Here is a 13,527-nt window from a genome sequence, read left to right as displayed (position 1 = left end):
AATTTTAATCCAAAACAAACAAACAGAAAACAGTGGGTTCAAGTCCTAATCTGGGTTTTGGCTGGGTTTGAGTCCCAGCCCATGGCTTCAAGTCCCAAAAAGAGGTATACAAATTCAGCATGCCCATTTTGTCTCTAATTGAGAATTTCCGAGTGTAGTTCTCTTCCATGTGCCCAGACTCCACCCACAGATTTTTGTTTGCTGTTAAGAATTTTGTTCCCATGATCTATTTAAAGACCCAGGCCCAGCCTTGCTTCTGTCACTCCTCTTCCAAGACACTGCAATCCTGTTGCCAAAGCTCATCATCTGTTTACCAGTGCTAAACAAAAACAGGGAGGCTGAGTGTTGGGAAAAGGAGAAAAAAATAGCTTTATGGTTTTATCAGGTGAATGAGGCCACAGGAGGCTAGTGCCTAAAAGATGCCCTCTTTATGGAGAGAATAGGAGGTGATCTTATAGTTTTGAGAGTGGAAAATAGGGCCGCAGATAAGGATCAGGGTAGATACAAGTTTTCATTCTTCTAAGCTGGTGTTTATTGGTCCCCAAGGACTGGTTTTGATGGTCCTCTTTTCTGGAATGAAGAACACCTTATCAAGTAATTATCAACACCTTATCAAGTAATATCTCCCATTTGTTGGGGGTTTTAATTTTTCAGAAAAGCTCAAAGATATTATTAGGTATATCCCTTGAAGGGGAATCAGGACCCTGCCCTAAGTCTGCTCTATTATTTCTTACTGCTCCTCCCTTATCTCTTCATCCTCTCAATTTCCTGATTAGCAACAGTTTGAAACCCCCTTTGGAACTCAGGGAAGGTTATGGAGGCTGAAGCCTATTCTCTGCAGGCAAGAAATGGAACATAGGAAGGCTTTTGAGCCCAGGAGCCCCACAGGCACTTTCTCAGTTTCATTCCCTCTGTATGGAATTGGTATCTGCTTAAGACTTCAATTCCATGTAAAATCCACACCACATTCTCCATCACTTTGTTTTTCTTATTCTTGGGCTTCCCAGACATTCTTCTAATTGACTACTTATGCTATTCTTTACTTTTTTTGCAGCCACATGAATTTTCATCATCTGCATATGGCTTTAGGCCATAATCCCTTCTGCAAGCACATCTGCTGCCTAGCAATTTGGGCCCTAAAACAAAGACCTTCTCCAGTAGGTTCAAGCAACTCAAGATTTATCACAGTGTTGGCAAAACTCAACCTCTGTCCACCAGGGCCAAATAGAAAGAAATAGAGAAAATATTTTGAGTGAAGGAGAAAAAAGCTTTATTGCTTTGGTAGGCAAAGGTGGCCACCAGCAGGATAATGCCTTAAAGATTGTGCCCTCTTTTGGAAAAGAATTGAAGGGGGTTTTATAGTCTAAAAGGAGAAAACAGAGTTTCAGATAAGAATCAGGATTGGGGCAAACATGCATTCTTCTTTCTTTAGGGGAATCTTAGTTGTCAAACTGGCATCAGGGGATCTGGGTGTGATCCTGGTGGTGACCTTCTGGGGTATGTGAAAAAGACATATTGATCGGAGATTAGAACAAACTAGGAAAGTACCTGTAAAACATCATGTGCTAATAATCTTCAGCCCACAGGCAATTGTGCTCAGGGTGCCTAATCTTTAGTTTACAGGTGATTGTGTTTAGGGTGCACTCCAACAGGGGAGAAACTCAAGGAAGGGCTCTAAGTTGTTCAATTTTAAAGTATTCATTTCTAAAAGAAGCGTAAGGAATATAACTTTTAGGTGTATAAGATGCCTATGTCATTATGTGTATCCCTTAAGAGGGAACCAGGACCCTGCCCCAAGACTGCACTATAGTTTCTTGACTGTTTCTCGCTTGTCTTTACATCCTCTCCCTTCCCTGATCAGTAAGTGTTTGAACATATACTTTGGAACTCAGGGAAGGTCATGGAAGCTGAATGAGGCCCATTTCCTAAAAACAAGAAATAGGGGACACAGGAAGGCTTTTGAGACCCGAAGCTCCACAAGGCTCTGCTCAGTGACAAAAGAAATATGCCTGCATTAGCAACTGGAACGTTTGGATCATAAAGAATCAAAGTATCAGGAATGAGGACCAAGATGGTGGAGGAGTAAGACGTCTAGGTCACCTTCTCCCAAAAACACATTAAAAAAAAAAAAAACCAAAAAAACACCACATCTAAATGTAGAACAATTCACACAGAACATCTACTGAACACTGGCAGAAGAACTTAAACCTCAAAAGGGCAAGAAATCTTCAACTTGGCTGGGTAGAAAAAGAGAAAAGAGAGAGAAAAGGAATCAGGATAGGACTAGCATTCAAGAGAATGAAAATTCTCTTGAATTTCACATTCAAGAGAATGTGAATGCTGTGAAAGAGAAAAAGAACACACACCTTGGAAAACCACCTAATGGACAGAAGGTCAGCTGAGATAGAGGGACCCCAAAGTCACTGAGAAAAGCACAGCAGCTGGACTGAGGAGGGAAAATCAGAGTGAGCCACACAGATCATCTGTACCACCAACCTATACAGCACAGCCTGAGACACTTGGGAGGAGGCTGGGTGCTGAAACTCAGGAATCCAGAGGTCAGTCACAGGGAGAGGATGAGGATTGGCTATGTGGAGACGGCTTGAGGGTCTAGGGATTAGTGTGCTATGGACTGGGGAGTGGAACACCACAGCAAAGTGAACCCAGGAGGGGGTCTGGGCCTGCAGGACAAGAAAGGTGCCACTGTTGGGGAGAGTGAGAGGAGGAGAGAGGGAAAACCATAGGAATCTCCCTGAACATGCATGGGTTTTCAGAGATCAGGGTGCCTCTGGCACAGACTAGGGGTGGTGAGAGGCCACCTGCTCAGGCTATGGGAGACCAGGCACTTCTCGTGTGGGCTGCAGATGGTCAGGCACCCTTTGTGTGGGATAAGGGCAGTGGGGGCTAAGTGAAACACAGTGTCTCTTGCATGATCTATAGTCACTAAGGACAAACCACAGCAGTCATCTCAGAAACCAGAGGGAGGCATGGCCTGCTACCACTAGAGGTCTGTGGACAGTCCCCACCTGTGGCCCCAGTCACCTCAGAGATTTGCAAAAAAGAGGGCACTGCAACCAAGCACCACCCATTGTTGCTCTCTGTCCCCTGGGAGCTCTCACACTCTCCCTGCTGCTGCCATTGCCAAATACTCCAGGCAGCACCCACATGCTTGATCACTGTCACTCCCCAGGATCCAGTAACTAGAAGCAGGCTGTGTAGCACCCTCTGCATGGGCTGAATGGGAAAGGTGTTTCTTGCATGGTCTACAGGTGGCGGGGGCAAAACACTGCAGTTATCTTTGACTTCAGAGGTGGGTGTGACCCACCACTACTAGGGGTCCTTGAAGAGGCACCACTTGCAGTTCAAATCTCCTCAGAGGGGACCACAGAGGAGGGTATTTTGACTGAACACCACCTCTTGCTGTGATCTCTCTCCTGGGAACTCACACACCCTGCCACCAGCAAATGCCCTGGGCACTTCTTAAACATGCCTGAGACTCATTGTCACTTCCTAGGGCCCTGCAATTTAGGAGTACCCTAAGCCACCTTTCTAGAGGTCCTTGCTACTGTTAAGAGCCCATCAACCAGGTAGTAACCACTAGTCCTACCCATTGCCTCCTTCTCCCTGGAAACACACTTGGCACCCTGGAAATAACATTTTGCTTAGACCAAGAAAGACAGCAAATATCCAAACTCCCATGCCAAAAATAAATAATAACTCCCCACAAAATACAAAGGGGCACTCGTTCATGGAAATAGCTCTCCAAAACTATAGTTTAGTTTCCCTAAGCTCACACAAAAAGAAAAAAATACAAGCAAGATGAAGAAGCTCAGGAACCATTCCCAGTTAAAAGAACAGGAGAATTCACCTGAAGCAGCAAACAATGAAAGAGATCTCTACAGTCCAATAGACACTGAGTTCAAAAGGAAAATAGTGAAAATACTGAAGTAATTAAGGGTGAATATGAAGGAGTTAAGTACAGATATAAACAATAATGGAGATTTCTTTAGAGAGGAACTAGAAAATATAAGGAGAAACCAAGAAATGTTAGAAAATTCTTTTGTAGAGATGCAAACTGTGCTAAAGGCACAAAAGAGCAGAATGAATAATGCAGAGGAACAAATTAGTGACTGGAAAGATAGAATAACGGGAATGGCACAATCAGGAGAGCAGACAGAGAACCAAATAAAAAAAGGGGGGGGAGCAATATGAGAGATCTATGAGATAATATAAAATGGGTCAATCTACACATAATAGGAATTCCAGAAGGAGAAGGAAAAGAAAAGGGAATTGAAAATATATTTGAGGAAATTATGTCTGAAAATGTTACAAATCTAAAGGAAACAGATATCAGGATACAGGAAGCACAGAAGGCCCCAAAAAAGTTGAACCCAAACAGGCCTGCACAAAGATATGTTATAATAAAAATGGCAAAGTTAAAAATAAAGAGAGGATTCTAAAAGTAGTAAGAGAAAAACAAAGTATAATCATAAGGGAACCCCCATAAGGATATCAGTTGAATTATCTACAGAAACACTATAGGCCAGAAAAGAGTGGCAAGATATATTCAAAGTCCTAAAAGGGGAAAATTTTCAGCCTAGAATACTCTACCCAGCAAAAGTATCATTCAAAGTAGAAGGAGAAATAAAGAATTTCTCCAACAAACAAAAGCTAAAAGACTACAGCAATACTAAACCCATTATTAAAGAAATACTGAACCAGTTTCTCTGAATAGAAAAGTAAGAAGAAATAGGATGGAGGAAATAACATTGGAAAGCACTCACTTATATAAGCCAGTATACAGACATAAAAGATTAAAAAAAACCCTAATGTAAAAGTGACAATAAACATAAGGTACAGCAAAAGGACAAACATGCAGATGTTAAAAAAGGACTTCAAAATCATAGCATGTGAGGAAGGAAAGTACATCTAGCTAGACTCTTTTCCTTGTAATAATATGCTTGAGCCTATATGACTCTCAGGCTAAAGCAGGCAGAAATAGTAAGGGCTTAACATACTTGAAAAAGAGGGCAACCACAAATCAAAACCAAACATTACATTCACAAAAACTAAAAAGAAAAGTACAGGAGTTCCTGTCGTGGCACAGTGGTTAATGAATCTGACTAGGAACCATGAGGTTGCGGGTTATATCCCTGGTCTTGCTCAGTGGGTTAAGGATCTGGCGTTGCCATGAGCTGTGGTGTAGGTTGCAGACGCAGCTTGGATCCTGCATTGCTGTGGCTCTGGTGTAGGCTGGTGGCTATGGCTCCAATGGGACCCCTAGCCTGGAAAACTCCATATGCCATGAAAGCGGCCCAAGAAATGGCAAAAGACAAAAAAAAAAAAAAAAAAAAAAAAAAAGAAAGAAAAGTACACAAGCTTAAAGCAAATGTAAATCACCCAACCCCCCTCCTCCCCAAAAAAAAGAGAGAGAGAGAGAGAGAGAGAGAGAAACAAAGGAGAAACAAAGAGTCAAGTGGAAAACAAGTTATTATTATTATTATTTTTTTGTCTTTTTGTCTTTTACAGGGCTGAACTCATGGGATATGGAGGCTCCCAGGCTAGGGTCTAATTGGAGCTGTAGCCATTGACCTATAGCACTGCACAGTAATGCAGGATCCAAGACGCATCTGCAACCTACACCACAGCTCATGGCAACACTGGATCCTTAATCTACTGAGCGAGGCCAGGGATTGAACCTGCAACCTCATGGTTCCTAGTCAGATCCATTAACTGCTGAACCACCATGGAAACTCTGAAAACAAGGTTTAAAATGGAAATAAATCCATGTTTTTCAATAATTACATTAAATAAAAATGGACTGAATGCTCCAATCAAAAGACAGTGTGGCAAATTGTATAAAGAAAGGCAAGAGCCTACAATATGCTGTCTATAAAGGACTCATCTTAGGGCAAAGGACATATATAGATTGAAAGTGAGGGGATGGGAAAAGACATTTCATGCCAATGGACAAGACAGGAAAGCAGGAGTTGCAATACTCATATCAGACAAAATAGACTTTAAAATGAGGTCCATAAAGAAAGACAAAGAAGGACTCTATTTAATGAAAAAAGGATCCATTCAAGAAGAGGATATTACAATCATCAATATATATGTCCCTAATATCAGAGCACCCTGATACCTACAACAAATACTAACAGACATAAAAGGAGAAATTGATGGAAATACAATAATAGCAGGAGACTTTAACACCCACGCACATCGATGGACAGATTGTCTAGACAGAAAATCAATAAGGTAACTGAGATCCAAAATGGCACAATAGAAAAGTTAGATTTAATTGACATTTTCAGGACGTTACATCCCAAAAAGTCAGAATATACATTCTTCTCAAGTGTACATAGAACATTCCCATGGATTGATACTGGGGCACAAAACTAACGTCAAGAAATTTAAGGGTGTAGAAATTATTTCAAGTAACTTCTCTGACCACAATGGCATAAAACTAGAAATCAACCATGGAAAGGAAATGAGAAAAAACTAATTACAAGGAGACTAAACAACATTCTACTAAAAAACTAATGGGTCAATGAGAAAATCAAAAAGGAAATTAAAAAATACCTCAAGACAAATGGTAATGAGGACACAACCATTCAAAATCTATGGGGTGCCACAAAAGTGGTGCTTAGCGGGAAATTCAGAGAGATACAGGTCTTCCTCAAAAAAGAAGAAAAATCTCAAATTAACAACTAAATCCACCACCTAAATGAATTAGAGAAAGAAGATCAAACAAAACCTAAAGTCAGCAGAAGGAAGGAAATCATAAAGATCAGAGAGAAAATCAATAAAATAGAGATTCAAAAAAAAAAAGAAAAAATCAATGAAACCAAGAGCTGGTTCTTTGAAAAGGTAAACAAAAATGAAAAAACTCTGGTTAGACTCACCAAGAAGAGGAGAGAAAAAACCCAAATAAACAAAATAAGAAATGAAAAAGGAGAAATCACAATAGATAAAGCAGAAATAAAAGAAACCATAAGAGAATACTATGAACAATTATGTGTCAACAATTTTGACGACCTAGAAGAAATGGACAACTTTCTAGAGATTTAGAGGCCACCAAAACCGAATCAAGAAGCAATAGATCAATGGAACACACTGATCACTAGAAACAAAATTGAATATGTCAATAAAAACCCTCCCTACAAACAAAAGCCCAGGACCAGATGGCTTCACAGGTGAATTCTACCAAACATACAAAGAGGAACTTACATTCATCCTCCTTAAACTTTTCAAAAAGGTTGAAGAAGAGGGAATGCTCCCGAAGGCATTCTATGAAGCCACCATCACTCTAATACCCAAACCAGACAAAGATACTACCAAAAAAGAAAATCATAAGCCAATATTTTTGATGAATATAGATGCAAAAATTCTCAACAAAATTTTAGCCAACTGAATCCAGCAACATATAAAAAAGGTCATACACCACAACCAGGTGGGATTCATCCCAGGTACACAAGGATGGTTCGACATACAAAAATCAATCAACGTTATATACCACATTAACAAAAGAAAAGTCAAAAACCACATGATCATTTCAATAGATTCAGAAAAAGCATTTGACAAAGTCCAATATCCATTCATGACAAAAACTCTTACCCAAGTGGGTATAGGAGGAACATAGCTTAACATAATAGAAACCATTTATGACAAACCCACAGCAAATATAATACTCAGTGGAGAAAAGCTGAAAGCCTTGCTGGTAAAATCTCGAACAAGAAAAGAATGCTTACTCTCATCACTCTTATTCAACATAGTATTGGAAGTACTAGCCACAGCAATCAGACAAACAAAAGAAATAAAAGATATCCAAATTGGAAGAAGAGTGGTAAAATTGTCACTTTATGCAGATGACATGATACTATACATAGAAAACCCTAAGGACTCAACCCAAAAACTACATGAACTGATCAACTAATTCAGCAAAGTAGCAGGATATAAGATTAACATTCAGAAATTGGTCACATTTCTGTATACTAACAATGAAATATTTAAAAATGAATACAAAAATACTATACATTTTAAAATTGCACCCCCAAAAATTAAATACCTGGAAAAAACCTGACTAAGGAGGTGAAAAACTTATATGCTGAGAGGTATACAACATTAATCAAGGAAATTAAAAAGGATTCAAAGAAAAGGAAAGATATTCCATGCTCTTGGATTGGAAGAATTAATATCAAAAATGGCCATACTACCCAAAGCAATCTACAGATTCAATTCAATCACTATCAAATTACCCAGGATATTTTTCACATAACTACGACAAACATTCCAAATATTTATGTGGAACAATAAAAGACCCATAATTACCAAAGTAATCCTGAGGAACCAAAACCAAGCAGAAGGTGTACTCTCCCAGACTTCAGGCAATATTACAAAACCACAGTTATCAAGACAGTGTGGTACTGATACCAAAACAGACATAGAGACCAATGGAACAGAATAGAGAACCCAGAAATCCATGGTCCATTAATCTTTGACAAAGGATGTAAAAATATAAAGTGGAAGAAGACAGTCTTTCCAGAAAGTGGTGCGGGGATAACTGGACAGCCACCTGTAAATCAGTGAAACTGGAACACATCCTCACACCACACACAAAAAAAGACTCAAAATGGCTTAAAGACTTAAACATAAGACAAGACACCATCAAACTTCTAGAAGAGAACATAGGCAAAACGTTCTCTGACATCAACCTTACAAATGTTTTCTCAGGTCTGTCTCCCAAGGCAAGAGAAATAAAAGCAAAAATAAACCAACAGGGTCTGATCAAACTGACAAGCTTTTGCACAGCAAAGGAAACCATAAAAAAAAAAAAAAGATAACTTACAGAATGGGAGAAAATAGTTCAAAGTGATGCAACTGACAAGGGCTTAATCTATAAAATATACAAACAACTTATATAACTCAAGAGCAAAAAAAAAATGACAATTGAAAAATGAGCAAAAGACATATCTCCAAAGATACATGGATGACCAACAAGCACGTGGAAAAACGTTCAATATCACTGATAATTAGAGCAACACAAAACTACCATGAGATACCACCTCACATCAGTCAGAATGGCCATCATTAATAAGACCACAAATAAATGGTGGAGAGTGTATGGAAAAAAGGGGACCCTCTTACACTTTTGGTGGGAATGTAAATTGATACAACTACTATGGAAAACAGTATGCGGGTACCTTAGAAATCTATACATAGAACTACTTTATGACACAGCAGTCCTACTCTTGGGCTTATATCCAGGCAAAACTTTCCTTGAAAAAAACACATGTACCCATATGTTCATTGCAACACTATTAACAATAGCCAAGATATGGAAGAAACATAAATGTCCATCGACAGATGATAAATGGATAAAGAAAATGTGGTATATATACACAATGGAAAAAAGAACAAAATAATACCATTTGCAGCAACATGGATGAGACTAGAGACTCTCATACTAAGTGAAGTAAGTCAGAAAGAGAAAGGCAAATACCATATGATACTACTTATATCTGGAATCTAATATAGGGCATAAATGAACATTTCCACAGAAAAGAAACTCATGGACTTGGAGAACAGATTTGTGGTTGCCAAGGGGAAGGGGGAGGGAATGGGATGGAATGGGAATCTGGGGTTAATGGATGCAAACTATTTCATTTGGAATGGATAAGCAATGAGATCCTGCTGTATATCACTGGGAACTATATCTAATCACTTGTGATGGAGCATGATGGATGATAATGTGAGAAAAGAGAATAAATTAAGGTATGTGTGACTGGGTCACTTTTCTGTACAGTAGAAAATTGACAGAACACTGTAAACCAACTATAATAGAAAAAATAAAAATCTTAAGAAAAAGCAAAAACCTCTTGGACTTCTTGAAGTACCCCCCAAAGCCCCTGGAGGCCAAACAGAGTGCTTGGTGACTGCATTGCAGGCATCCTGTGCTCATTACCCTGAATCACTACTGACTTCATACAGCCCCAGCTCTGGATGGGCACAGAACTGCCAGGCAGTCTCCTGCACATCTTTACAGGCAACTGGAAGAGGCCTTTTCTACAGTGGCTGTTTCTCTTTGGAAAATTGATGTGCTAAAATGAATAAACATGAATATAGGCTGTTTTTTTGAATTCCCTAACAGTTTTCCATCTTCATTTTTATTTTATTTTATTTATTTAATTTTATTTTTTAGGGCTACATCTGCATCATATTGAGGTTTCTAAGCTAGGGGTTGAATTAGAGCTATAGCTGCCAGCCTACATCATAGCCACAGCGACTCGGGATCTGAGCTGCATCTGTGACCTTCACCACAGCTCATAGCAACACCAGATCCTTAACCCACTGGGTAAGGCCAGGGATCAAACCTGCATCCCCATAGATGCTGGTCAGATTTGTTAACTACTGATCCATGATGGGAATTCCACATCGTCATTTTTAAATAAAACATAAATCTTCTGTAGATCACAAAATGTAAACCTTGATCCAGTGTCTTCCTTTTGATTACATTACATCTTTTACTTCATGTGGAAATAAAATTAGTTGGCAGCTTGTGCTCTTAAAAAAAAAAAAAAAATCAAAGTGTCTACAGTGGTACATATCAAAGGAATGGTTTTGATGAGCCCAGACTGTTGAATCTCCCTATATATAGAAGAGTGACAAATTCCTTGAGATATCTATTTTTTTTTTCTTCCAGCTACCTGCCTTTTGTTGCAAAACTCCTATATATTCTAGATTCCCCCCCTGCTTCCTAGAAGTTTTTTTTTTTTTTTTTTTTTTTTCCTTAGGGTTACCTGAGATGCTGCCTGCCGGGATTGAAATACTGAGAATGTCTGCTAAATAAAACATAACTCTCAAATTTTAGGTTGTGCATATTTTTTTTAGTCTACAAGTCACATATCATAATTTATATGTAAGAGGTCCTTTTTCAATCTCTTATATTTTTTATTCATAAAATAAGATTTATATATTTTTTTTAATTTCAGGCCACCCTGCAGTTTATGGAACTACCAGGCCAGCAATCAGATCAGAGCCATAGTCATGACCTAAGCCACAGCTGTAGCAACACTGGATCCCTAATCCACTGTGCTAGGCCAGGGATTGAACCTTCTTGCATCACAAGCAACTCCCTAGATGACACCAATCCCATTGCACCACAGTGGGAGCTCCAAGATTTATAAATTATTACATTACATATACACATAAGACATATATATGTTTGTAAATATAATGCTTGTATTTATATGTACTGGGTATTCAATACAATTCTCCTACCCATAGAGTGATTTTGAAATCCTTTAAATCTTAAAGAAAAAGTTTTATTAGGCTGTTTATTTCAGCTCACAGATATACTTATTTTTCTATTGTAGGGTTTTTTGGGATTTTTTTTTTTTAGATATTAATACTGATGTTTTTTTCTTTTTCTAATTAAGGTACAGTTGATTTATTTACAGTGTTGTGTTAGTTTCAGGTGGATAGCAAAGTGAGTCAATTATATATACAGTATATATATATATATATATACACACAATATATTATATTATACAGTTATATATTATATGTTATGTAATATAGCTATAATTATATTTGTATAATATATACAAGAATTATTTTCCATTACTGATTATTGCAGGATATGGAATGTAGTTTCCTGTGCAATAATATATTATTATAAGACATGGAATGTAGTTTCCTGTTATTTTCCATTACAGATTATTACAAGATATGGAATGTAGGTCCTTATTGTTTATCTATTTTATGTAAGTAGTGTTGTAGCAAGGGGGACCCATTCCAGGGCTTGAGAAGGGCTCTTGTCTAACACTCGGAAATAAATTGCCTGAGGAGACACAAAGCAAAAGACTTCACTGGAAAGGGAGCCCAGGTAGAGAGCAGCAGGGTGAGAGAATTCAGAAGAACTGCTCTGCTACATGGCTTGAAGTTTCTGGTTTTGTGGGAATGTGTTTAGTTTCCAGGTTGTCTCTGGCCAGTCATTTTTTTTGGCCCTTACTTAATCTGGCTCAGGGTTCTTCTTGGTGTCAAGCACACCTCTCAGCCAAGATGGATTCCAGCACCAAGAATCCTGGGAAGTTGGTTGTCTCCTCCCCTCTCTTGGCCCCTTCCGAATCCTCTTAGTTTTCAGGGCAGCACCATGTTTCTTATCAGGGCCTCCTGTTGTGAGACAACTCATGCAAGTGGCTATTATCATGCCTGACCAAAGTGGGCAGTTTCAGTCCATGGTCCCCTAACAGTAGGATTATCTGTTAATCCCAACTTCTAATTTATCCCCCACCTTTCCTCTTTGGTAACTATAGGTTTTTTCCTATGCCATTGAGTCTATTTCTGTTTTGTAAAAAGTTTCCTCTTTCTTTCTTTCTTTCTGATTCCACTTATAAGTGATGTCATATGATATTTGTGTTTCTCTGTCTAGCTCAATCTATTAAATTGGTTATGTATGGATCAGGTGCTTAACAATGGACTCACTGGTGGTACAAAGGGAAAGACTGAGTCACAGAACACAACATAGTTGCCTAGGCCCATTGCCTCAGCAGGGCTTACGGGCAGGGTGGAGACCGTGGCAACTCAAGTATACTTTCTTGGTGGTATTTCTTTCTGTGTCTCTGAATCCCAAGAACTGACAGATGGCACATTTTCAAACCTACAACATCATATAGTGGCAGAGAAACTTACATAATTCCATTCTCTTTAGCAACCAGCTTGAGTCCAGATTATAAAAAAAAAAAAAAAAATGCTATTTAGAGATAACCAGAAGGATTTGTTCTTAACAGTTATTATATAGATAAAAATGATTTGTCAAGCCATGTCTGTGAAAATAATTAGTCAAACACCAAGAAAAGCTAAATTTATTGGTAAGTGATCATATAAAGTGAACAGCTGCAGGAAGACTGAGTCCTACAGTTTTTATCTGCTAAAGATTATAGATCTGTGTGCTACATAATTAATCATCTTCTAGAAGCATTTAGATGATTAAGGAGAAATACCTCAGAAGCTAAATTTTCTTCCATTTCAAAGATGGAGAATTATGAGACAATCTTTAATGAGGAAAATATGCCAAACTTTGTAGTTTGAGCATCAGAAAAGGCTCTCCATAAAATACAGCTGAGAGTAAGCAGAGTTCCATCATTTAGCAGGAACCTCTCACATCTTTATCTCTTTCTTAAATTTTGAAGAGCAGATAAAATCATCAAAATTGAGATTAAAAACTGGTGTAAGAAAAAATGATGTAAAATGGTTTAAAATAGATCAGTTAAAATAAAAATTGTTATAATTTGCACATTTTGCACTACTCCCATGGAATCTGTTGTCAATGCTTTTTCACTCTAATTGTATTTTAAAAAGAAGCTTTTCAATGCTGATTCACCAAGTGTCAAAGGAATAGCTAATTACATAAATAATTTATCTGGATTCTAAGGGAGGTGCTCTTGCTGAAACTTGACCTCTGTCCACCAATACCAAATGGAAATGCAGAGACAGATTTTTGGGCAAAGGAGAAAAAAAATATCT

This window comes from Sus scrofa, chromosome 8 (genome assembly GCF_000003025.6).
Source record: "Sus scrofa isolate TJ Tabasco breed Duroc chromosome 8, Sscrofa11.1, whole genome shotgun sequence".
In the NCBI taxonomy this organism is placed as follows: domain Eukaryota; kingdom Metazoa; phylum Chordata; class Mammalia; order Artiodactyla; family Suidae; genus Sus; species Sus scrofa.
Note: the sequence above shows the minus strand (reverse complement) of the source record.